General features: G+C 41.2%; 1 pseudogene; it reads left to right on the top strand.

Annotated features, from left to right (window-relative positions):
* The first annotated feature begins 24,817 nt into the window (after positions 1-24,817).
* On the top strand, positions 24,818-27,003 carry LOC143655859 (biogenesis of lysosome-related organelles complex 1 subunit 6 pseudogene; annotated as a pseudogene).
* Positions 27,004-27,268: the final 265 nt, after the last annotated feature.

Genomic DNA, 27,268 nt, shown 5'->3' with positions numbered 1-27,268 from the left:
TGGTTGTTTCCATCTCTTTGCAATTGTAAATGATGCTGCTATAAACATTGGTGTGCAAGTGTCCGTTTGTGTCTTTGCCCTTATGTCCTCTGAGTAGATACCTAGCAATGGTATTGCTGGGTCAATTCTATATTCAGCTTTTTTTTTTTTTTTTTTTTTTTATTAATTAAAAAAAGAATTAACAAAACAATTAGAAATCATTCCAATCTACATGTACAATCAGTAATTCTTAATAACATCACATAGTTGCATATTCATCATTTCTTAGTACATTTGCATCGATTTAGAAAAAGAAATAAAAAGACAACAGAATAAGAATTAAAACAATAATAGAAAGAAAAAAAACAAAAAAAACAAAAACAAAAAACCTATACCTCACATGCAGCTTCATTCAGTGTTTTAACATAATTGCATTACAATTGGGTAGTATTGTGCTGTCCATTTCTGAGTTTTTATATCCAGTCCCGTTGTACAGTCTGTATCCCTTCATCTCCAATTATCCCTTCTCTTTTTTTTTTTTTTTTTTTTAATTAACGGAAAAAAAGAAATTAACCCAACATTTAGAGATCATACCATTCTACACATGCAATCATTAATTCTTAACATCATCACATAGATGCATGATCATCATTTCTTAGTACATTTGCATTGGTTTAGAAGAACTAGCAACATAACCGAAAAAGATATAGAATGTTAATATAGAGAAAAAAATAAAAGTAATAATAGTAAAATCAAAACAAAACAACACAAAACAAAACAAAAACCTATAGCTCAGATGCAGCTTCATTCAGTGTTTTAACATGATTATTTTACAATTAGGTATTATTGTGCTGTCCATTTTTGAGTTTTTGTATCTAGTCCTGTTGCACAGTCTGTATCCCTTCAGCTTCAATTACCCATTGTCTTACCCTGTTTCTAACTCCTGCTGAACTCTGTTACCAATGACATATTTCAAGTTTATTCTCGAATGTCCGTTCACATCAGTGGGACCATACAGTATTTGTCCTTTAGTTTTTGGCTGGATTCACTCAGCATAATATTCTCTAGGTCCATCCATGTTATTACATGGTTCATAAGTTTATCTTGTCTTAAAGCTGCATAATATTCCATCGTATGTATATACCACAGTTTGTTTAGCCACTCTTCTGTTGATGGAGATTTTGGCTGTTTCCATCTCTTTGCAATTGTAAATAACGCTGCTATAAACATTGGTGTGCAAATGTCCGTTTGTGTCTTTGCCCTTAAGTCCTTTGAGTAGATACCTAGCAATGGTATTGCTGGGTCGTATGGCAGTTCTATATTCAGCTTTTTGAGGAACCGCCAAACTGCCTTCCACAGTGGTTGCACCCTTTGACATTCCCACCAACAGTGGATAAGTGTGCCTCTTTCTCCGCATCCTCTCCAGCATTTGTCATTTTCTGTTTTGTTGATAATGGCCATTCTGGTGGGTGTGAGATGATATCTCATTGTGGTTTTGATTTGCATTTCTCTAATGGCCAGGGACATTGAGCATCTCTTCATGTGCCTCTTGGCCATCCGTATTTCCTCTTCTGAGAGGTGTCTGTTCAAGTCTTTTTCCCATTTTGTAATTGGGTTGGCTGTCTTTTTGTTGTTGAGATGAACAATCTCTTTATAAATTCTGGATACTAGACCTTTGTCTGATATATCATTTCCAAATATTGTCTCCCATTGTGAAGGCTGTCTTTCTACTTTCTTGATGAAGTTCTTTGATGCACAAAAGTGTTTAATTTTGAGGAGTTCCCATTTATTTATTTCCTTCTTCAGTGCTCTTGCTTTAGGTTTAAGGTCCATAAAACCGCCTCCAGTTGTAAGATCCATAAGATATCTCCCTACATTTTCCTCTAACTGTTTTATGGTCTTAGACCTAATGTTTAGATCTTTGATCCATTTTGAGTTAACTTTTGTATAGGGTGTGAGAGATGGGTCTTCTTTCATTCTTTTGCATATGGATATCCAGTTCTCTAGGCACCATTTATTGAAGAGACTGCTCTGTCCCAGGTGAGTTGGCTTGACTGCCTTATCAAATATCAAATGTCCATAGATGAGAGGGTCTATATCTGAGCACTCTATTCGATTCCATTGGTCGATATATCTATCTTTATGCCAATACCATGCTGTTTTGACCACTGTGGCTTCATAATATGCCTTAAAGTCAGGCAGCGCGAGACCTCCAGCTTCGTTTTTTTTCCTCAAGATGTTTTTAGCAATTCGGGGCACCCTGCCCTTCCAGATAAATTTGCTTATTGGTTTTTCTATTTCTGAAAAATAAGTTGTTGGGATTTTGATTGGTATTGCATTGAATCTGTAAATCAATTTAGGTAGGATTGACATCTTAACTATATTTAGTCTTCCAATCCATGAACACGGTATGCCCTTCCATCTATTTAGGTCTTCTGTGATTTCTTTTAGCAGTTTTTTGTAGTTTTCTTTATATAGGTTTTTTGTCTCTTTGGTTAAATTTATTCCTAGGTATTTTATTCTTTTAGTTGCAATTGTAAATGGGATTCGTTTCTTGATTTCCCCCTCAGCTTGTTCATTACTAGTGTATAGAAACGCTACAGATTTTTGAATGTTGATCTTGTAACCTGCTACTTTGCTGTACTCATTTATTAGCTCTAGTAGTTTTATTGTGGATTTTTCCGGGTTTTCGACGTATAGTATCATATCGTCTGCAAACAGTGATAGTTTTACTTCTTCCTTTCCAATTTTGATGCCTTGTATTTCTTTTTCTTGTCTAATTGCTCTGGCTAGAACCTCCAACACAATGTTGAATAATAGTGGTGATAGTGGACATCCTTGTCTTGTTCCTGATCTTAGGGGGAAAGTTTTCAATTTTTCCCCATTGAGGATGATATTAGCTGTGGGTTTTTCATATATTCCCTCTATCATTTTAAGGAAGTTCCCTTGTATTCCTATCTTTTGAAGTGTTTTCAACAGGAAAGGATGTTGAATCTTGTCGAATGCCTTCTCTGCATCAATTGAGATGATCATGTGATTTTTCTGCTTTGATTTGTTGATATGGTGTATTACATTAATTGATTTTCTTATGTTGAACCATCCTTGCATACCTGGGATGAATCCTACTTGGTCATGATGTATAATTCTTTTAATGTGCTGTTGGATACGATTTGCTAGAATTTTATTGAGGATTTTTGCATCTGTATTCATTAGAGAGATTGGTCTGTAGTTTTCTTTTTTTGTAATATCTTTGCCTGGTTTTGGTATGAGGGTGATGTTGGCTTCATAGAATGAATTAGGTAGTTTTCCCTCCACTTCGATTTTTTTGAAGAGTTTGAAGAGAATTGGTACTAATTCTTTCTGGAACGTTTGGTAGAATTCACATGTGAAGCCATCTGGTCCTGGACTTTTCTTTTTAGGAAGCTTTTGAATGACTAATTCAATTTCTTTACTTGTGATTGGTTTGTTGAGGTCATCTATGTCTTCTTGAGTCAAAGTTGGTTGTTCATGTCTTTCCAGGAACCCGTCCATTTCCTCTAAATTGTTGTATTTATTAGCGTAAAGTTGTTCATAGTATCCTGTTATTACCTCCTTTATTTCTGTGAGGTCAGTAGTTATGTCTCCTCTTCCATTTCTGATCTTATTTATTTGCAACCTCTCTCTTCTTCTTTTTGTCAATCTTGCTAAGGGCCCATCAATCTTATTGATTTTCTCATAGAACCAACTTCTGGCCTTATTGATATTCTCTATTGTTTTCATGTTTTCAATTTCATTTATTTGTGCTCTAATCTTTGTTATTTCTTTCCTTTTGCTTGCTTTGGGGTTAGCTTGCTGTTCTTTCTCCAGTTCTTCCAAATGGATAGTTAATTCCTGAATTTTTGCCTTTTCTTCTTTTCTGATATAGGCATTTAGAGCAATAAATTTCCCTCTTAGCACTGCCTTTGCTGCGTCCCATAAGTTTTGATATGTTGTGTTTTCATTTTCATTCGCCTCGAGGTATTTGCTAATTTCCCTTGCAATTTCTTCTTTGACCCAGTCGTTGTTTAGGAGTGTGTTGTTGAGCCTCCACGTATTTGTGAATTTTCTGGCACTCTGCCTATTATTGATTTCCAACATCATTCCTTTATGGTCCGAGAAAGTGTTGTGTAAGATTTCAATCTTTTTAAATTTGTTAAGACTTGCTTTGTGACCCAGCATATGGTCTATCTTTGAGAATGATCCATGAGCACTTGAGAAAAAGGTGTATCCTGCTGTTGTGGGATGTAATGTCCTATAAATGTCTATTAAGTCTAGTTCATTTATAGTAATATTCAGATTCTCTATTTCTTTGTTGATCCTCTGTCTAGATGTTCTGTCCCTTGATGAGAGTGGTGAGTTGAAGTCTCCAACTATTATGGTATATGAGTCTATTTCCCTTTTCAATGTTTGCAGTATATTCCTCACGTATTTTGGGGCATTCTGATTCGGTGCGTAAATATTTATGATTGTTATGTCTTCTTGTTTAATTGTTCCTTTTATTAGTATATAGTGTCCTTCTTTGTCTCTTTTAACTGTTTTACATTTGAAGTCTAATTTGTTGGATATTAGTATAGCCACTCCTGCTCTTTTCTGGTTGTTATTTGCATGAAATATCTTTTCCCAACCTTTCACTTTCAACCTATGTTTATCTTTGGGTCTAAGATGTGTTTCCTGTAGACAGCATATAGAAGGATCCTGTTTTTTAATCCATTCTGCCAATCTATGTCTTTTGATTGGGGAATTCAGTCCATTGACATTTAGTGTTATTACTGTTTGGATAATATTTTCCTCTAACATTTTGCCTTTTGTATTATATATATCATATCTGATTTTCCTTCTTTCTACACTCTTTTCCATATCTCTCTCTTCTGTCTTTTTGTATCTGACTCTAGTGCTCCCTTTAGTATTTCTTGCAGAGCTGGTCTCTTGGTCACAAATTCTTTCAGTGACTTTTTGTCTGAGAATGTTTTAATTTCTCCCTCATTTTTGAAGGATAATTTTGCTGGATATAGGAGTCTTGGTTGGCAGTTTTTCTCTTTTAGTATTTTAAATATGTCATCCCATTGTCTTCTAGCTTCCATGGTTTCTGCTGAGAAATCTACGCAAAATCTTATTGGGTTTCCCTTGTATGTAATGGATTGTTTTTCTCTTGCTGCTTTCAAGATCTTCTCTTTCTCTTTGACCTCTGACATTCTAACTAGTAAGTGTCTTGGAGAACGCCTATTTGGGTCTAATCTCTTTGGGGTGCGCTGCACTTCTTGGATCTGTAATTTTAGGTCTTTCATAAGAGTTGGGAAATTTTCAGTGATAATTTCTTCCATTAGTTTTTCTCCTCCTTTTCCCTTCTCTTCTCCTTCTGGGACACCCACAACACGTATATTTGTGCGGTTCATATTGTCCTTGAGTTCCCTGATACCCTGTTCAAATTTTTCCATTCTTTTCCCGATAGTTTCTGTTTCTTTTTGGAATTCAGATGTTCCATCCTCCAAATCACTAATTCTATCTTCTGTCTCTTTAAATCTATCATTGTAGCTATCCATTATTTTTTCTATGTTTGCTACTTTATCCTTCACTTCCATAAGTTCTGCGATTTGTTTTTTCAGTTTTTCTATTTCTTCTTTATGTTCAGCCCATGTCCTCTTCATGTCCTCCCTCAATTTATCGATTTCATTTTTGAAGAGGTTTTCCATTTCTGTTCGTATATTCAGCATTAGTTGTCTCAGCTCTTGTGTCTCATTTGAGCTATTGGTTTGTTCCTTTGACTGAGCCATATTCTCAATCTTTTGAGCGTGGACAGTTATCTTCTGCTGCTGGCGTCTGGGCATTTATTCAGATTTCTCTTGGTGTTGGACCCAGCAAGGTTGTAATATTTTTCTGTGAAATCTCTGGGTTCTGTTTTTCTTATCCTGCCCAGTAGGTGGCGCTCGTGGCACACGTTTGTCTGCGGGTCCCACCAGTAAAAGGTGCTGTGGGACCTTAAACTTTGGAAAACTCTCGCCGTCCTGGGGGTTCGCTAGCCGAACGGCTTGAGCCGGCCCAGGGTCCGAACGCAGGGAGGGTTGCTGGTCGCCGCAGCCAGGGAAAGAGCCCCTCCGAATTTCCTAGTCGGCCCTGGGCAACAGGCGTGGCGGGAGGGCGCCAGCGGCAGCGGCCCGCCCGGGAGAGTGCACGTTCCCCGGGAGTCACGGGTTTGGAAGGGGCCTCCCGCACCCGTCACCGTTCTCCGCGGCCTGGGGGTTTCCGATCCAATTCTCTCAGTTGGTCCGGGGGCTGCGCGTGGTGTGGGCGCCAGCCGTCTTTGTTTCAGGGGACCGCCTCTCCAATTCTCCCAGCCGGCCCGGGAAGGGGGAAGGGAGTAACTCCGGCCGCTTGCCACCCCGCCCGGTAAGGCCCGCGCGCCTCGGCGATCTCACCCGAGCTGCTTCTCTCAGCCAGCCAGCCGTTCCAGGATGGGGTACGCTGTCTTTTTTATCTCTGTTGTGGCTTTGGGCGCTTTCTGTATCGTTTCTACTCCCCTAGTAGGTGTCCTGGAGAAGAAACTAAGATCCGCGCGTCTTACTAAGCCGCCATCTTCCAGGAAGTATATTCAGCTTTTTGAGGAACCGCCAAACTGCCCCACAAAACTTTTTAATGATCTGCCCAACATACTCTGGGATGTATCCAGGCATTTACATTAAGCAATATGGAATTATAAACCCTCATTCCCATTCTGGGCCCCATGTGTTTGGGTTGTTTAAATGATCTATTCAGACCAGTTGAGTTAGATTATGTATGTTTTAGTTTGCAAAAGCTACTGGAATGTGATATGCTAAAAATGGAATGGCTTTTAAAAAGGGGAATTTATTAAGTTGCGAGTTTACAGTTCTAAGGCCATGAAAATGTTCAAATTAAAGCAAGGCTAGAAAAATGTCCAATCAAAGGCATCCAGGGAAAGATACCTTGGTTCAAGAAGCCTGATGATGTTCAGGATTTCTCTCTCAGCTGGAGAAGCACATGGTAACATCTGCTAGCTTTCTCTCCAGACCTCTTCAATGGCTTCCCTGGGACTCTGTCCATTCTGTTGGCTCTATAGCTTTTTTTTCTCTCTTAAAGGGCTCCAGTAAGCAACCCTACCTTGAATGGATGGAGAACCCATCTAATTAAAAGTTACCATCCACAATTGGGTGGGTCATATCTCCACGGAAACAATAAAAAACTCCCACCCAGGAATACTGAATGAGGATTAAAGAACTTGGCTTTTCTTTTTTTTGATTATCTCTCCATGGAAACAATTTAATCAAAGGTTCCTACCCTACCCTACAATATTGAATCCGGGTTAAAGTACATGACTTTTCTGGGATGCACAACACTTTCTAACTAGCATGCCAAACAACTTCCATAATTTAAAAATTTTAAACTATACGAATATGTTACCTAGTTTTTACAATTTTTAAGAAATTTAGGTTAAAAAGTGGCTAAAATAATTGAATGTAGACATGTAGAAGGACAACCCAGGAGGCCATTTCTGGATTTCCCTTCTGTTTCTTTCATTCCTTCTTCTTTTTTTTTTCTCTCTCTCTATATTTTTATTGACAGAACATAAGGAACATTTTTAACATATGAACATTCCATTCTTGGTATATAATCAGGGATTCATAATATCATCACATAGTTGTATATTCATCACCATGGTCATTTCTTAGAACATTTGCATCACTCCAGAAAAAGAAATTTAAAAAAATGAAAAAACTCATACATATTAAACCCCTTACCCCTCCCTCTCATTGACCACTAGTATTTCCATCTACCCAATATATTTTAACCTTCATTCCCCCTATTTTTTTCTATACCTTACCACTCCCTTTCATTGATCAGAAGTATTTCAATTTACTCAATTTATTTTAACATTTTCTCCCTATTATTTATTTATTTTTAACCCATATGTTTTACTGATCTGTCCATACTGTAGATTAAAGGAGCATCAGACACAGAGTTTTCACAATCACACAGTCACATTGTAAAAGCTATATCATTATACAATCATCTTCAAGAAACATGGCTACTGGAACACAGGTCTATAGTTCCTAGCACTTCCCTCTAGCCTCTCTAATATACTTTAAACTAAAAAGGGGATACTATATAATGCATAAAAATAACCTCCAGGATAACCTCTCAACTCTGTTTGAAATCTCAGCCACTGACACTTTATTTTGTCTTATTTCTAAGGACTTGGCTTTTCTGGGAGTACACAACAGATTCCAAACCGGTACAATGTGCTACAGAACATTTTTGTTCTGGCCAAAATAAACCTCTCTTCCTTTGGTCTCATGAGTAGGTGAAGTTCTGAAATACAGACAGTATCTTCCTTACTCCTGTATTCTGAATTACCTTAATCTAGACCTGATCGGCTTCGTTCTTATCTCTAATTGAGGCCTGATGTCTTTTTCAGTTTCTTTAACAGTTGTTGTATGCGACAATGCTAACCTTCAGTATTGCAGAACTGCTACTCTGAATCTTAAGTGTCAAACAGGTACCCAAAGTTCCAGGGAAATACCAGGTTATGCATATATAGTACAGCCTCTTAAAATCTAGAAATAACAATTACCACTCTGGACTAAATGTGACTGCTATAAAAGTTTACAATCTAGGTTCCAATTTCCTTGTAAGTATTTTCTAAATGAGATGTTACCATATTTGCTCTTTTTTTTCTGGCTTATTTTGCATCACATGATGTCCTAACAGATTCATTCACAATGTTGCATGCCTCACAACTTTGTTCCTTTCTGTAGCAGCACAATATTAGATCATATGACCACAGCTCACCATTCTACTTCTCAGTCAGTATATCCTTCAGCCACCTCTATCCATTGGACATCACATGTATAATGTCAAAAGTCAATAGTCCATCAACACTTTCAGTTTTAGACAATTTTCGTTGCTCCCAAGAGAACAATAACCAATAAAAATATGCTCACCAAATAGAAAATCCAAACCACCCCTTAACTCTTGCCATCTCCCAACATTATTTACCCCTGGTATTGCTGTGGTACTGCCAGTGTCTTCCTGTTAAACATAGCCCATAGCATGCAAGAGTAGTTCCCCCCCATATGCCAAGATTATAAATTCTTTGTACAAGATTCATATCTTAGAAGTAGTTCACACCAGGACTTATTTATATTTGCAGTGTTAATTTGTGGGATACATGGCTCTATACAACCCCTCTCAATCATATTCACCTTCAATATGGCAATATTACTTATAGACCCACTAATGAACTGCCTTCACTTCTATCCATTCCCTTACATTTAAGCTTAACCTCATTAGGTAACTGTTCACCCATCTCTAACTTCCGTGTTTCTCTAGGTCCCCTGTATTCTGTATTATAAGCCTCTGAGTTTACCTTTACCATGGCCATAAAAGCAAAATCATGCAGTATCTATCCTATTGTTTCTTGCTTATTTCACTCAGCATTATATCCTCAAGGAAGAAGTAGAATATTGCTAGGACTCCAGGCTCACCTGTCTGCCCCCATCCAGTTACTACCCTATGAAGGATAATTGCTATTTGATTTCCTTCACCATATATTAGTTTAGTTTTGCCTGTTTTTGAACTTTATATAAATGAATTAATAATTCTTTTTAAACTGGTATCTTTAGCTCAATGTATTAGTGAGATTTACCCATGTCAAGCAGTAGTTTATCATTGCTGTATGGAATTCATTCCATTGAGTGATAACCCACATTTTATTTATCCCTACAATGGCTATTGAGTTGTTTACGGTTTTGGGCTATTTCGAATTGTGCTGCCACGAATGCTATTTTACATGCCTTTCAGCATGCATATATACTCATTTCTCTTGTATATAATATATCTAGAAGTGGAATTGCCGAGTCATAGGATATACACATGCTTAGCCAAATATTTTTCCAAAGTGGTTTTACCGATTTATACTCCTACCAGAAGTGCACGAGAGTTCCTGTTTCTGTGCATCCTGGTCATTTCCTGGCACTGTCAGTCTTATTAATTTGAGCCATTCTGGTAGTGTTTGGAGTGGTGTTTCATGGTCTAGGACTCGTGGCAGGAGAGTATTCTGCTCCCTTATACCCACCCCAGCAGAGACTGATGTAGTGGTTTGTTACTCAGTGCAAGGTTCACGGTGGTGAGGAGACGTTTCCTACTCTTTGCCCAGAGGCAGATGGACAATGGACTTTTGTCTTCGCCCTGGAGAGGGAGCCTTGCCCACCCTTCTGCCAGTGGCTTAAGACTTTGGCTTGTGATAAGCGAAGGTTCTGGGAACTGGGCGGGGCTTCATGCCTGTAGGCCAATGAGGGAGCTCCTGTAGCTCTTGCCTGCCCCAGCCTTTCTCCTGAGCACCTGGTAGCCTCACGGACCATGGAAGGAGCTGGTGAGTGAGTGAGAACACCTCTGTGTGACAGACACCCAGGGGTTCTTACCTGTCATGCTAGCCCGCACTCAGCTCTTAAGGATTCGATATGATTTTAGCTGTTTTTTTCTCACCTGCCTTTGTGGCAGCTGCCTCTACCTCCAAAGATACCCTTTGTTAAAGGTGAAACAGTTCCTATGTCTTTCTCTTTGGAGGGCCTTGTCACTCGCTGGAATTCAGTTCTGGTTGCCTTGCAGCCTCAACTCCCTGGTAGGCTCAGGAGAAGTTACGATTTTGTACATTGCCTGGCTTTTTCTTGTTCATGTGGTGAGAGTGATGGTCTCCTGTGCTTTCCACCTCTCACTGTGGTTTTTGATTTGAATTTCTCTCATGACTTGTGCGTTTGCGTGCCTTTAAATATAACCACCAGGCCTTGCATTGCTTCACTGCCATCGTATGCGTTGGTCTCCCAGTCTGGACTGCCCTTTCCTGTTCCTTCATGTGTCAGTTCAGGGACCCCCTTTGTTGATGCAGCTGTGTGTAACCACCTCTGTCCTTATCCCTGCCACCACCAAACCTTGCTCTTACCCTCCCTTCTGCTCCCTCAGCATTTTGCACTTTAGGATTAAGCACTGGAGAAACGTGTTGGTTCCTTCTGGTTTCCACCCATTTTCTTTATGATGATCAGCTGGGAGAAGTACAGCAGGGAGATGATCTCAATGCCTAGTATGGGTTTTACCTGGGCTGAAGAGAGGGCTAGGGCACAGATCCGATTTCTTCACAAAGTGTTAAGACTGCACCTCGTTTCTCAAAGGCAGAGGCGATGCTGCTAGTTTTTATAGTCTGGGATTCGTAGGAGGGTCATCTCACAGGAGCCTTGAAAGCCTAGTGCTGGTTTTGGCTTACCTTTGTTCCTTACCAGGCACTTGTCCTGCCTAACTGAGCCCAAATTGCTGAAAACAAACTTGCTCAGTGTTTCCTCATCCTGCCAAGTATCAGATTCTCCTAAAACCAAAATTGCTGCTTAGTTTAGACCTGCACGTTTGTTGTTCTATTTTAAGGGAAGCTCCAGACCCACACCAGAGAGGCAGGGGCTGCTCCAGTTTAAGCCGCCTTATCCTCTGGTGTCTTCTGGTCTTCCTCATAGCCGAGACCCTTTCGTACAGCATCTGTCTGTGGACTCTGCAGCAGATTGCAGCTGCGTTTTGCTGCCCAGGACAGCAGCAAAGGCAGAAATAGCATTTTCAAAGAGAGAAGAGAAAAATAGAATAAGTTCTGGGCCCAGAAAAGTGAGCCTGAATCTCGTCGATGAAGCTGTGTCCAGGCATGCAGGGCTGGGTATCCTTCAGTCTTTCTTTTCCTTTCCTTTCCTTGACTCTTAATGATTACATTTTCCCTTTTTGTTCTGCTTCTTTGCCTGGATTTTCTGGTAAAGCATGACAGCTTTCTGTGATTCTTTCCCAGGGCAGTGGCATGCTGATAAATGTTTAACAGCTAGCTCTGCAGAATAAAGTCTTGACTTGTGGTGTTGGCTCATTTCCGTGATGTAAATTCTCCCCTCATGACTGATTTTAAGCTACTAAGGTTCTATTACCGAATGGAGAGATGGGAAGAGAGGCAGAGTAGCACATAATGGCATAGTATTTCTACCATACAGTACCCTCAAAAGCACAGATAGATCAGTGATAGGCAAATTAGGGTCTATGGGTCAAATCCAATCCGTGGCCTGCTTTTGCATAGCCTATGAGCTAAGAAAAATTTTTACATTTTTAAAAGGTTGTAAGAAAAATTATTAAAAAATAAGAATACATGGCAGACTGTCATGCCTGTGGCCTGCAAAACCTAAAATATTTACCATCTGTCCTTTTATAGAAAAAATTTCCAACCTCTGGCATAGATAATAGTAAAATGTAGCAAAATCATTAGGAGGTGATAAATTTTGACTTTTTATGCATGTTTTTAAAGATACCATCTAAGTGTCAGTGTTTATAATTTAATTTTTAAATAATGGCTTTATTTAATAGCAGGCTTGTGGAACACCCCCCCCCCCCCCGCCCCGACGTAACTAGCTGGACTTGGCACACCACTGCCTGAAGGTCATTGCTGGAGGAACCTCAAGGCTTCTTTAGTCCAATGTCTTTCTAGATGGGGAAACTGAGGTCCAAAAGGGGAGAATTATTTACTCAAAACCATTTGGTAAATTAGTGGCTGTGGTAGTTAGATTCAGTTGTCAACTTGACCAGGTGAAGGCACCTAGTTCTGTTGCTGTGGACATGAGCCAATGGTACGTGAACCTCATCTGTTGCCCATTACATCTGCAGTCGGCTAGGAGGTGTGCCTGCTGCAATGAATGATGTTTCATTTAATTGGCTGGTGCTTAAATGAGAGAGCGCAATGTAGCACAGCCCACGCAGCTCAGCATACCTCATCTCAGCACTCGCAGCTCAGCCCAGGCCTTTGGAGATGCAGAAAGGAATCACCCTGGGTAAAGTTGTTGGAACCCAGAGGCATGGAGAGAAGGCCAGCAGAGATCGCCCTGTGCCTTCCCATGTAGGAAAGAATCTCAGTTGAAAGTTAGCTGCCTTTCCTCTGAAGAACTAATGAAATAAATTCCTTTTATTAGAAGCCAATCCATCTCTGGTGTGTTGCATTCTGGCAGCTAGCAAACTAGAACAGTGGCAGAGCCAGTTTTCTAACCCTCACTTCTGCTACCTTTGCTCATTTAATGCTACCCAGTAAATACCCATGGTTCGCTTTTTATTGCCTTCATTTGCTGGCTCCATGACTTCCCCAGATGTCTGAGCTGACAAAGGCAGCACCACGCACACTGGAGCTGTGCAGCTGTGCACCATCCACCCTGTGGTGCTGTGCAGCCTTGGGACAGCACACGGTAAGAACTCTCACTAATGACTTCACTGTGATCTGCTTCAGTTTACTGACTTAATTGTTTTTCTGTTTACTTTGAGGATAAACATTCTTTTTCTCTCTCCTACATTGCTGCCCCTTGGGTATTTGGTCAATTCTTAACTTTTTACTCAGTCTCATCTTGGCTTCTGGCAAAATAGGTGTTCTCATGACTGGTCTCTGTGATGCACCCACCTCCCCTTTGGGTTTTGCACTTGGCACTCTTTGTGCTAAATCTTTGTCTCATCAGACTGGGACCCTGTTTATTAGTGACAGAGCCTGATGTTTTCTGAGAGAATGAGGCAAGAATGACGAAGGGAGCAGGGGAAGCCAGGCTTGAGAAAGTGAGGAAAATGCTGGTGTCAGGATCCCAGTGAAGGAAAGACTGAATCTGCTGTGGATTTTTGGTTGAGGGTTAAGATCCATGCTGCAGAGAGAGAGAAAGCCAGAATGAAGAAACAGAGATGAGGGTCTGTGTTTCTTGGCTTCCCTAGTTCCACAAAGCCTGACTGAACTTCCTGTACTTTGGGGGTGTTAAGGGTTGAATTGTGTTCCCTCAAAAAAGATATATTCAAGTACCTAATCCCTGGTCCAATGAATGTGAACCTATTTGGAAAGAGGGTCTTTGAAGAGGTAATTAGTTAATAGGTTCGTTTACTCGCTGCTGGAATGCAATATACCAGAGCCGGAAGGTTTTTACAAAAGGGGAATTTAATAAGTTACAAGTTTACAGTTCTAAGGAAGTGAAAGTGTCCATATTAAGGCACCAACAAGAGGTTACCTTCACTCAGGAAAGGCTGATAACTGTTCAGAACAGCTCTGTCAGCTAGGGAGCTACATGGCTGGCATCTGCTGGTCCCTTGCTCCTGGGCTCCAAGGGCTCTCCCCAACCCATTCCTGTGGGGGTTCCTCATTCTGCTTCTCTGGCACTAGCTTTCGTCTCTTGACTTCCCTTGGCTCTCTCCAGGTTCTTGCTTGCTTAACATCTCATGGGATGTCTGCTGGGCTCTGAGCATCTCCAAATATCCATGTCTCTGTTCTTTGCCTGGCAGCTTTGCTCTGAAGTTTCCATCTGCGCTTTTGTTTCTGACTCTCTCCAAAATGTTTCCTCTTAAAGGATTCCAAAAAAAGGAAACACCATGTCCATTTAAAAAAAAAAAAAGGAAACACAATTGGACGTGCCCCATCTCCATGGGTATAATCTAATCAAAGCTTCCAACCTATTGAATCAGGATTAAAAGAAACAGTTGCCCCGATAGGATTGAATCAAGATTAAAACATGGCTTTTTCTGGGGTACATAATACTTTCAAAGTGCACAGTTAAGAAGAGGCCAAACTGGATGAGGGTGGGCCCACTCCAATAGGAATGTGTTTTAATACAAAGGGGAGACTAGACAGACCCAGAGGAGAGGTCGCACAATCATGGAGGCAGAGAGGGAGGTGTTGCAACTGCAAGCAAAGGAATACCCAGAATTGCCTGAAAACACCAGAGCTAGGAAGAGGCAAGGAGAGGCTCTCCTCTATAGGTTTCCAAGGGAGTGTGTCTTTGCTGACATCTTGATTTCAGACTTCTGGACTCCAGAACTGTGAGAGAAAAATTTCTGTTGCTTTAATCCATCCTGTTTGTGATACTTTGTTATGGTAGCCCTACGAAATTAAGACAGCAGGTATTACATTTACCTCTAGTAAAACTCCCAGGTTTATTGAGCTAGTTTGAGTGGATCCTGACTCCTTATGGTGCCATAGTCTCTGACTAAAATACCGGAAAGGTCAAAATCTCCCTAGACCGGGAGCACCTGAGGCACTGAGAGAACGTGCCCTGTGAACCAGCAGGCACCTTTCCTTAGGAGGCTGCTGCAAAGCAGCGGCGAAGCCTTGTTTTTGGCATTTCAGTTGCTTTCTGCTATTGTCTCTCTCCACAGAGCAGGTGAATGCCAAGCTTGTGATAGTGCAATAAATGCAGTCAAAGCCAAGGGGAAAGTTCTACCGGCATTGTTCTGATTTTGGTGTATTCTAAGATCCCCAAAGAGAATGTGATATTTATAAAAGACTGTCGTAGTTTGCCGGGGCTGTATGACAAATGCCACAGACTGCTTGGCCTAAAGAACAGACATTTATTGTTTCACAGTTTAAGAAGTTCTAAATTAAGGTATTGGCAGGCCGTGCCTTCTCCGAAGTTTGTAGCCTTCTAGGCTTGCCAGCATCAAGCTCTACCTCCATCACGTGGCCGTCTCTCTCCTTTCCTTTCCTCCCTGGTTTCTACTTCCGGGTCCAAATTTTCTTTGCTTATAAGGCCTCCAGTCCTAGTGGCTTAAGGCGCTGATTCTGTTTGGCCTCATCTCAGTGGGATCTACAGAGATCCCTTTTCCAGATGTGTTCACATCTGCCATCCTGAAGGCTAGGACTTGAGCATATCTTGTGGGGGACGAGTCAATCCCCAACAAAGATCCTGTATAAAATATTAATTTGAAAAAACTTCACTTAATGGAGATTTCCATTGTATGTTTTAAATTTCTGTCAAGCACGATTGCATTTATTTGAACCCGGCGGATAGAATGAGTAATTTGGGAACGCTTGTGCACGTGGCTTTGAAAAATCAACAGGAATATTGTAAACCTGTTAAATGTGAAGACATCATAATGGCATTAAACATTTATAAAGAAAAATTTATCCAGAATTCTACTTCCCTGTAAAGTAGCACTTTCATTTTGCCTGGTATTCTGTCAGAACCCTTTTACGTAAGTGCATTTTATGCAAGTATGATCACAATATACATACACATGTTTAAGTTATAAAAAGTTTCTATGTTGCTGTAATCTACAACTTTTAAATTTTATTGAATAACATTGTTTTTAGTGGACCTGCCACAATTTGCTTAATTATTTCTTATTTAATTTCCAAATCTTGGTATCATCAACAGTACAGTGAACCTTTTCTATTTTTGAAGTTAAAACTAAAAAATAAAATTCCTGAGCACAAATTCCCAGGAGTGGGATTATTGGGTAACCTGGAAAGGCCGGCACAATGAAAAGAGCCCTGGATTTAGAGTTTTCTTACCTTAACTGGATTTATGCTATTTCATATCTAGTAAGGTTTTAATAAGGATGAATGAGGTGCCGTGTGAGTAAACACTAGCACATAGGAAGCTAATTGAGTTAGTTTCAGCTGCAAGTGGATGGACATTTTTATTCTTCTTGATCTGTATCATAAGTTCCTTTCCAGTAGGTAGACTCTCCTGTAACATATTGAGTAATATGCAGGTTTCAGTGCAGACTCACTAGCATCGAATTTTATGATTTTAAAGGTCAATCTAACAGACAGCATATATTATTACAAGACACACTTTGAAGCGTGTAAAAGAAATGCTTAGATAGTAAAGAGTAAAAAAATTCCAAAAGCAGGCAAAGCACAGCATGGTATAAAATGACTGAAATTAGAGAAAGATTCAAAGAAACTAAGGTGGGGAGGGTGGTGGCGGCGGAAAGGAGTCTCTCTGCTGCCCCTCCACCCCTGGTGGCTGCCGTAGGCACATCCAGTACTCTTCCCTCTAGCCCGCAGGTCAGGCTCTCCCTCTGGGCCTTGGCAGATGCTCTTTGACTCGGTTCTCCTTGGTTCCCTGCCACCCTTGGGGGAACAGATGTAAGGCAGGGCAGGAACAAGACCCACATTGTAAGCCCTCCCCGCCACAGCTGCTGCCCCCTGTGCACAAAACCCCCAGCTTGCTCCTCTGTCTACTCGGACTCAGCCCTGCCCAACCCCTGGGGGCAGACAATGCCTGGTTGTTCCCAGGCATTGTTTCTCTTCTTGCAAGGCAGCCCACCTCCTTTTGCAGTGCTGTCTTTGGCCTGTCTCTGGCCCATCCCAGCTCTGCACAGCTGGGTCGTTGGCACTGCAAGAAGGGAGATTCAGTTGATGTGACCTGGGCCTGTCCCATTATCTCATGCAGCTTCAGTGGTTGGTATAGATTGAATTGTGTGGCCCCCTAAAGATATGTTGATGTCCCAGTACCTGTGAATGTGATTTTATTTGGAAAAAGGGTCTTTGCAGATATAATTAGTTAAAATGAGGTCATACTGGATTATGGTGGGCTCTAAATCCCACCATAAGGGATGTGTGGTGTCTTTATAAGAAGAGACAGGGACCCAGAGAAACATAAGGAGAATGCCATGTGACGACTGGAGGCAGAGATTGGCATAATGTGTCTATAAGACAAGGAACACCAGCCACCACCAGAAGCTAGAAGGGGCAAGGAAGGATCCTCCCCTAGAGCCTTTAGAGGGAGCACGGCCCTATGACATCTTGATTTCAGACTTGCCTCCAGAACTGAAAGAATAAATTTCTGTTGTTTGAAACCACCCTGTTTGGGGTACTTTGTGGCAGCAGCCTTGCTAAACTGTTACAGCGGCCTTGACTGTGAGCTGGAGGGGATAGCTCTTGTGAGCCCTAAGCTCTAGAACTAATCTTCTGGAAACTCCCACAGTCTCTATAGCAGTGGTCCTCACCGAAACCCCTAACACTGCACGCTGAAGGAAACAGCTATCTCTGCAATGGACAGTTGATTAAAAAGAAGTATAAAAACATTCTGAGGTGGGAAGAAGACACCTTCCACTGTAATGGCTTTCTGGAGCCTATAGATCCTATCTGCTCTGCCTCCCTCATAGAGAATGGATGGGACTAGATCTATAAATGAGGAAACTGAGGCCCAGGAAGGGAGAGAGTAAGTGAGGGAGCTGGAACTTTGGAAGTCAGGCTTTTGCTCTGGGGAAACTGCATTATTTCCAGAGCACCATAATGAGCTTAGTAAGGAGTGTGCGGAGTGGAGGACACAGAGCAACCCCAGGGCTGTGGAGGACGAGTCCTGGGGGATGAGCCTGGAGGGACCTCTGCAAACAAAGAGCTACCTTGGGTAGGACTTATGACATGGAAGCAACGTAAGACTCAGTTTTCTTCTGGGTTCTGGTTTGCACCAGAGGTCCCTCTTCGGTTTGTATGCTACACCCTCTTGCTGGGGTTCTTTGACGTCTAGATCTTAGTGGTGAGGGCTTCTAGGTCACTGGCCTGCTCTGAACTGAGGCTGCCCAGTGGCCTCTAGTGTGTGGGCTTGCGTGTGAAGCCAGGGTCTGAGGGCAGCTGCTGAAAACTGGATTGTAGTAGCTGATGGATCCAGGTCCCCCTCTGATAGACTGGGCTCTGGACCCTCAGTGTTTTTCTCTTTTAGGCCAACTCTGGCCCTTCATGAAAGGTGATCACTTAAAAAGGAAAATCTCCCTGCTCAATTTTCCTCAGGTTCCCGTTCCCTCAGGAAGAGTCCAGTCCCCACAAAATGATGTAAAAACATTTTTTTCAGAACTTTGTTGCGCCTTAGTCCATCAGCCTCCTCCCTGCTGCCTTTTCCCTGACTCCCACCCTGACCCTTTGCTCCCTCCACAAAGAACACTATCAGGTTTCCTAAATACAGCATGCTGTTCTCTGCCTCTGTGCTTTTCTCCACCCTGTGCCCTCTTCCTGGAATGCCTTTTCCTATCTTACTCACCTGTAGAACATGTAGTCATTCTTGAAGACCCAGAGCTGACAAACCTTTTGTCCTCTTTGGAGCCTCTTCTGGCCCTCACTTTGCTCTTTCTGTCACCACCATCTGCTGGTACAGCGTGTCTCTGTCCCTCTGGATTGAGAGCTCTCAGAAGGCAAGGGCCATGCCTGATCCATTTGGCATCCTGGTTGTCGAGCAGGGGTTCAGGTGTGTTGAGTGGTTGGTCAAAGGGTTTTCGTTGGGCTTCTGGCACAGATTGCCTTCTAGCGGGCTCCAATCCATTTCTACACAATAGCTAAAGTGATCTATATATATATATATATAAAATCATGGTAACTATTTTAGTCTGCTAGGCTTCTGAAATGCTGCAGATACCATGAGATGGGTTTTTTTTTTTTTTTGCACATGGGCAGGAACCAGGAATCGAACCTGGGTCTCCAGCATGGGAGGTGAGAACTCTGCCACTGAGCCACCATTGCCTGCCCTGGGTTGGCTTTTAACAGTGGAAAGGTATTAAGGTACAAGCTTACAGTTTTGAGGCTGAGAAAAGTGTCCAAATCAAGGTGGCATCAGGCAATGCTTCCTACCTGAAGACCAGCTGCTGGTGATGCCGGTTCCTCTGCCACGTGGTACGGCCCATGGTGGCGTCTGTTGGTCCTTCTCTCTTCCTCTGGGTTTTCTTGCTTTCAGCTTCTGGCTTCCCTGACTTTCTTTCTCTTTGTATTTCATTCTCTTATAAAAGATTCCAGCAAGAGAATAAGACCCACCCTGAGTGACGTGGGTCACATCTTAAGATCCTGTTCATCGACAGATCCTACTCACGAACCTACACCCACAGGAATGTATTTGCTAAAGCAATGTATGATATTTTGTGGGTACATAACAGCTTCAGACCATCACAGTAACATACATACAAAACATTAAATTTGCTATTTTGAAACATTTTAGAGTGTACAATTCAGTGGCATCAGTTGTTTTTACAGTGTTCTGCTACCATGATCACCTTCTATTACTAAACATTTTCCATCATTCCAAACAAAAACCCCGTGCCCATTAAACAATAGCTCCCCTTTCCCTCCCGACCAGCCCCTGGTAACCTCTAATCTACTTTCTGTTTCCATGGGTTTGCTTATTCTAAATACTCCATAGGAGTGGGATCATACGATGTTCACCCTTTGTGTCTGGCTGTCACTCAGCATAACGTTTTCAAGATTCATCCCCGGTTCAGCATTGTGTCTTCTTTCCTTTTGACGGTTGACAGGCGATCTTTACAAACATAAATGGTGCTCACATTGCGCAGTTGCGTGAAATCTCTCAGGTGCCTCCTGTTGCCTTCGGGATAAAGTCTTAGTCATGGTGGCGTCTCATTCCCTCTGACCTCCAGGCTCGTGTCACTGGAGCCAAATGTGTTACTTCAGCCCTGGAATGTTCTTTCCTGCCTTAAGAGCTTTGCATCACCGTTTCCTCTTCTTAGGATGCTATTCCTTCACCTGTGGCATGGAAGAACCATCCTGGCCCTTCCTTAGCCTCCCTGTCCCGGGAGACAGCAAGCCAAGGTTCTGGTGGCATGTGAGCATGTGCCTCCTTGTCGAGAGGCTGGCCCTCCTCCTCCCCGTGACCTGCCTTGGTTGACATGCTTGTAAAAGCCAGAAAGGAAAGAAGAGAAACGAAATGTTCTGGGCCTCGAGGATGACTAGTACAGGGGGAAAAAGAACGAGAGAGAGAGAGAGAGCAGAGAGAGAGCACAGGCTCTTGCAAGGTAAATCTGGGTTTGAATTCCAGCCCTGCCGCTTACTAGTTTGGGGATCTTAGGCAACTTCCTTAACCTCCCTAATTTCAGTTTCTTCCTCTGTAAAACGAGGTTAATAGTGGTGTTTACCTCATGGTATATCATTGGTTTGAGTTAATGTGTGTAATGCAGTTTACCACAGTGCCTGCCACACAGTAAGCGCTCCGTTTTCTTTATTATCGATTTATTATGTAACACAGTGTATGCACATACATGAATGAGCACTTGTTCAGAATTACTTCAGAATCTTTCCTTTCTCTCCCCCCTCCTGTATCACTCTTTCCCTCCCTCTTTTTTACCCCCACCCCAGCTTTGTTTCTTTCTTTTTAAGCATTTAACAAACTTTATTGGGTGCCTACTGTGTGCCAGGCAACATCCTGGAGCCTGGGAATAGATTTTGGAGAGAAGAATGTGCGTTTTGTTGTCCTTTCTCGTCCATGTCCCTGAGTGAACTTTGAATCTGTCTATATGACAGCCTCAGATGACAGTCCCAGCGAATCTGGGGAGGTGGGGGTGGACTAAAAAGGCTCTGGGAATGAAAAGGGCTTCAGCTGTGTGCACTCCCCCAATTGCACAGCCTCCACCCACCGCCCGGCAGGAAGTCTCGCTTGTGATATGAAAATGCGCTTTCAACAGCACCAGCGTGGAAGCTCAGATGTTTGTAATAGTTGCTTAATTTTAGGAACAGGCTATACTTTGCCAAGCTGTGATCCCACTGGAACTTCAAGCAGTCTGAACTTGGAATGAAATCCAAACCATGAAGTCTAAACTCTTGAAACTGAAAAAAAGAGAAGCAATGTCCAGATTCAAAGGAAAAAAGAAAAATCTTCACTAAGCTCCTAGGTGTCAAAATGTTCACCCAAAAATAATATTCTGAAGGTTTCATTTAGAAAAATCAGAGACTCATGGGTGAAAGTTTATTTGTGACTGAAAGAGAGAGAAACATAGAGTGTGGGGGAATGGATCTCTTTTCTAAGTATTATGTGAACAGTTGTTTTGTGAAATCATCTGCTCTGAGAAAATAAAATGCTTTTCTTTTTGGACTAAGAATAATCTTCTATGGCTAATGGATTTATAAGTCTGAAGGACCAGTTATGCTGCTTACATTTAAAATGTGGATTTCACTGTCCTCTTCTCCTGAGTTGAAGAGTCCTTAAAATGAGCTGGATCAAAGACTGGCATAATTCAAGTCCCAGATTTAATCCTTTGGCTTTACTTCTAGGGATGTACAAGAACCTATACTTCCCCTTTGAACTACAATCACATCCATAATTCAGTGCTGTTAATTGCACTCACAGTGATATGCTACTGTCATCTCTATCCATTTCTAAGCATTTACACTCAACCTTATTAAAAATTCTGCACAAATTAAGCATCAGCTCACCATTCTCTAGCCTTATTCTATCTCCTGGTGATCTGTACTCTAGATTTTAACTCCATGAGTTAAAATTATAATTTTATAATTAGTTCATATTAGTGAGATCATACAATATTTGTCTTTCGTGTCTAACTTATTTTACTCAGTGAAATGTCCTCAAGGTTCATCCATGTTGTCACGTGTACCAGGACTTCCTTTTACAGCTGAATGATATTCCATTGTATGCATATACCACATTTTGTTTATCTATTCATCAGTTGATGGACACTTCGGTTGTTTCCATCTTTTGGCACTTGTGAGTGATGCTGCTATGAACATCAGGGTGCGAATATCTGTTTGCGTCCCTGCTTTCAGTTCTTCTGAGTATATATGTAGTAGCGGGATTGCCAAATCGTATGGCATTTCTTTACTTAGCTTTCTGAAGGACTGACAAACTGTCTACACAGCAGCTGCACCATTTTATGCTCCCATCAGCAGTGAATAAATGTTCCTATTTAACCATGTCCTTGCCAATACTTGTAGTTTTTTTTTTTTTATAGTGGCCATTCTAGTAGGTATAAAATGATATCTCACTGTAGTTTTAATTTACATTTCCCTAGTGCTAGTGATGTTGAGCATTATGTGGTGGAAAAAATGATTACATTTAAAAAAGATGATCTCTGAATCCTTTTTTCTCATTCAAAATATATTTTCTCATTCTTAATTTCCAGTTTCCAACTGTATATAAGTGGAGATTTTATATTCGCTCCAGCACCAAATAGGTAGTAGTAATTGAAAAATTGGCCTGTTCAAAAAAATACAGAATAAATGAACTTTTAGTCCAATATTGTAAAAGTTAGTTCTTTCAACCCTTCTCTTCCTTTCCTCTCTTGCCTCCTCTCATAAAAAAAGCCTGCGTCTAAGCTGTATGTTCTCCCATTACATGTCAAAGGCCTCTTGAAACTTCAGGCTTTCTGAAGAGTCTCTTGGATGTACCTTCTTGTCCTGCTCTGATTTCTATTCCCAAACATATCTTTCTGGAACTGCGTCTCTAATAAGGTACACACTATGCTAAATTAGCTTCCAGAGGAAAACTTTTTCTTTCTGTATGGCCGTAATTCAGCTTGTGATCTGGTAGATAATAACTTCAATCCGAGAATGTTAGATTTGGAAGAAACCCCTTAGATTATCTTGTTCCATCCCTTTCTTCCAAAGAGAAGGAAATCAATGTCCAAAGGGTTTAAGGCCGTCCCAAGATCACACGACAAGAATGATGGAAAAAAAACCAGGGTCAGTGTCAACAGAACCTTGGTGAAAAGAGTGAGAATGTCAGTATCAGCCACCCCTGAGTACGTAAGTTCTCCAAGTCTAAGTTTTCCTGTTTGTAAAATAGAGGGTACCTTATACTGCTGTGCTGTTAGAAATACCACACTTCACTGTCCTCTTAGATTCTCAAAGAAAAGTTTTTATTGCTAGGTCTTATTTGAATGCATAATCTCTTCAGAGGAATCAATTCAGGGGTCATTGATGCAGACAAGTGTACTTCCAAAAAACAAATGTAAGCATTTTCCAGGTCCACACTTTTAAACACCTGAATTAACAAATATCTTTCCCATCTCAGATTAACACCTCCTCTCCTCTCCCCTCAGATCTACCCGTTTTGCTCAGCCCTCCACCTCCTTGGCACCGCTGGGCCAAATACCTCATTCTCCTCCCGCTGCCCATGGCAGCTTTACTTCTGTGCCCATCTTTTAAATCGTTTCCTTTTGATACTTATGAAATCAATGCAGGAAAATCTTCTTTTAATTTTATCCATAAATTTAAAATCTTTCCAAATCCTGGAAGACATGTATAATGACACTTATTGCCAGCCTTCACATGTGTGCAAGAAAATGAAAGCCACATTTTTTTTAGTGTTGTCAGGTTTTAATAAATATGATTGAAAGTGAAATAACATTTTCCATCCATCAGATTGGCAAGACTAAAAGATCACTTTCGATGAGGATGAGGGGAAGCTTGTATTATTATAAACAGTTGTGGCGGAGGTCACTGTCAGTAGTTTTTTTGGGAGAACATTTTGGCTCTATCTGTTAAACTGAAAAATGTACTTATCTTTTATTTGCATACATGATAAAAATTGAATTGTGTGCCCAACTGTGATGGTTTCAAGCTGTATGTACCTCAGAAAAGATCATGTTCTTAAGGCTAATCTATTCCTGCGGTATAGACCTCTTGTGGGCAAGACCTTTCGATTTGGTTGTATCCGTTGAGGCCTGCCCCAGGTGAGTCTTAATCCTCTTACTGGAGCCTTTTATAAGAGCACGACACAGAGAGAAGAGACACAGAAACTAAGAGAGAAAAGCCAGAGAAGCAGAGAGAAGAACACACAAAAAAACAGAGAGAAACCACAGAAACAGAGAGGAAGCCACTGAAGCCAGAAGCTGGAAGCAGTGAGACCTGGACGAGGAAAGAGGCCAACCTGTGGTCTTGCCACATGGCAGAGTAGCTGAGCAGCCTGTCTTCAGAGTCCAGGTATTATTCTGATGATGCCTTGATGTGCACATTTTTATAGGCTCAGAACTGCAAACTTATGTTAATAAATCCCCTTTGTAAAAGCTAACCCATTTCTGGTATACTGCATTTTGTCAGCTTTTGCAAACCGAAACACCAATTTAGACATGTTCTTAATCTCAATCCTCATTCCTATAGGAACTTTTGAAAAGTTTATTTTTAGTTAAGGTGACACAGCTGAATGAGGGTAGATCTTAAACCAACTTACTGGAGTTCTTATAAAGAGCCAGAAGCAGGAAGTCAGGTGGAAATTGAAAGAGCAGACAGAAGAGAGGAGGGGGCATTGCCGTGTGACCTGAGGCAGAGATGCAAGCCAAGGTAAGGACGGATTGCAGCAAATGCGCACTAGAATGCCAGTCTTTGGGGAGAAAGCAGGACTTCCCAATATCTTCATGTTGGACTTCTCGTTCTGAAACCATGTGCCGAAAAACGCTTGCTGTTTAAACCAACCTGTCGTGTGGTGGTGTTTGTCATAGCAGCTAATATAGAACTAAGACACATGGACAAAATGTCATGTCCAATAATGCTGACAAAAACATTTTTTCTCCTTTTTTTTTTGTATGCTGTGTAGTGGGACCACATTTTGTTCTTTTTCCAGGTGAGCATCCCGTAATTGCGGCATCATTTGTTGAATTTTTTGTTTGTTTTTGTTGGTTTCTTTTGTTTGTTTTGGGAAGTGCAGGGGCCAGGAATCAAACCCGAGTCTCCTGCCTGGCATGGCAGGCGAGAATTTTGCTGCTGGACTACCCTCGCACCCCAGACAAAAACATTTTTTATAATATAAAAAGTTAGTAGCAACTTAGTTAAATGAATTATGGGCCATTCATTTTATGGTCTTCTGTGAATGAGTTAAAAAGAATGTGGTAAATCTGTTTGTCAACAATGAAAGTTCTCTAAGATATTATGTTAAAAGAGTGAGTTGTGGGCGGTGTGATGGTGGCTCAGTGGCAGAATTCTCGCCTGCCATGCTGGAGACCTGGGTTCGATTCCCATTGTCTGCCCATGCAAAAAAAAAAAAAAGAAAAAAGAAAAAAGAGTGAGTTGCTTATCGGTATGTATCATATGATACCGTTATGTATTAGGGTTCTCCAGAGAAACAGTGCCTGCAGAATATATATATGTGCTGGTTTGAAACTGTTGTGTAACCCAGAAAATCCTAGTTTAATGTTGTAGAGTGGGATCTTTTTTATTAAGTTGTTTCCATGGAGATGTGACCCAGTTGTGGATGAGACCTTTTGATTAGGTGGTTTCCATAGAGATGTGTCTCTACCCATTCACGGTAGGTCTCTTACTGGAGTCCTTTAAGAGGGAACCATTTTTGAAAAAGTTTCAGAGCTAACACAGAGACCTTTGCAGCTGCAGAAAGAAAATGCCCCCCTGGGAAGCTGTTTGCAACTGGAAGCCAAAGGACCAGCAGATGCCAGTCATGTGCCTTCCCAGGTCAGCCTTTCTTGAGTCGAGGTATCTTTCTCTGGATGCCTTAGTCTGGACAGTTTTATGGCCTTAGAACTGTAAACCTGTAACTTAATCAATCTCCTTTATAAAAGCCTACCCTTTTTTGGTATGTTGCATTTCCAGAAGCATTCATAAATTAAAACAATATACATATATATAGTTATTACAGGAATTGGCATACATGCCCATGGGGATTGGCAAGTCTGAATTTTGTAGGGCTGGTCACAAACTGGAAACTCGGATGAAGGTGATGTTGTATTCTCCAGGTGAAGCTGATTAGCTGAAGAAGAGTCAGAAAGTCTTCTTTCTGACTGCTTAGATTTTCATTTCTGCTTTAGACCCCGAACTGAATGAAGATGAAGAGAACTCCCCCCACCCCCATTAATAAGGGCAGTCTCCTTTGTATATTGTAGATGCAATCAGCTGTAGGTGCAATCAACTGGTTATAGATGTCAATTCATCTATGAAATACCCTCACAGTAATAATCAGGCCAGATTGGGTGCCACCTTTCTGTTTTGGACAGTCTAGTGGCTTTCCATGGGATGGATATAAATGTCCCTGGGCCGCTGATTACCTGGGGGCTGGGGAGACGACTCTGGGTTTAAGTGATACCTCTCCAGATGAAGGGTTAATAGAGGACTTGAGTGTAGAAGACAAAACTGTGGAGCAACTTTAACAGTGCTTCCTCACTATTTGACATATCTGCAGAGATCAAAACAAGCCCAGGAACTCACAGAAAACCAAGTTGTATTATTAGGTACACTGGAACAAGAGATTTCAGAATTTAGAGAATGTCATTCTGTGTTGGATATTAATGCTTTGTTCACTAAAGCTAAACACTATCATACCAGGTTGATGACTATAAGAAAAGAGATGTGATGCTTCATGAAAGGACATCAAATTAAAAAAAAAGAAAGAAAGGGCACTTGAACTGGAGCAGAAGAGGCAGAAAGAAGAATTGGAAAGGAAGCAGCAACGAGAAAAGGAAATTGAAAGAGAAAAGCAGTTAACTGCTAAACCAGCTAAAAGGACATGAAAGGTTGACTGTGTGTGTGTGTGTGTGTGTGTGTGTGTGTGTGTGTGTGTGTTTTCTTTCCCAACCCCATATTTTTTGGATTTAAGGAAACCTAAGTGAAGACTTGATGTTAAAGTAGCCTTATACCAGGTTAGGTTTTTGAAATCCATTTCTCAGCGTTGCTGGGTCTCTTTATCTTTATTTTAGCCATTTACTCTTCTTTTCTAAGTAGCAGACATACTAGTACTTAGTTTGATTTTTATATGTATTTTTTTTAAAACTTTTG

The sequence above is a fragment of the Tamandua tetradactyla genome, chromosome 2 (assembly GCF_023851605.1).
Source record: "Tamandua tetradactyla isolate mTamTet1 chromosome 2, mTamTet1.pri, whole genome shotgun sequence".
NCBI lineage: Eukaryota > Metazoa > Chordata > Mammalia > Pilosa > Myrmecophagidae > Tamandua > Tamandua tetradactyla.
The sequence above is the reverse complement of the archived record's forward strand: the minus strand, read 5'-3'. Positions and strand labels throughout refer to the sequence as shown.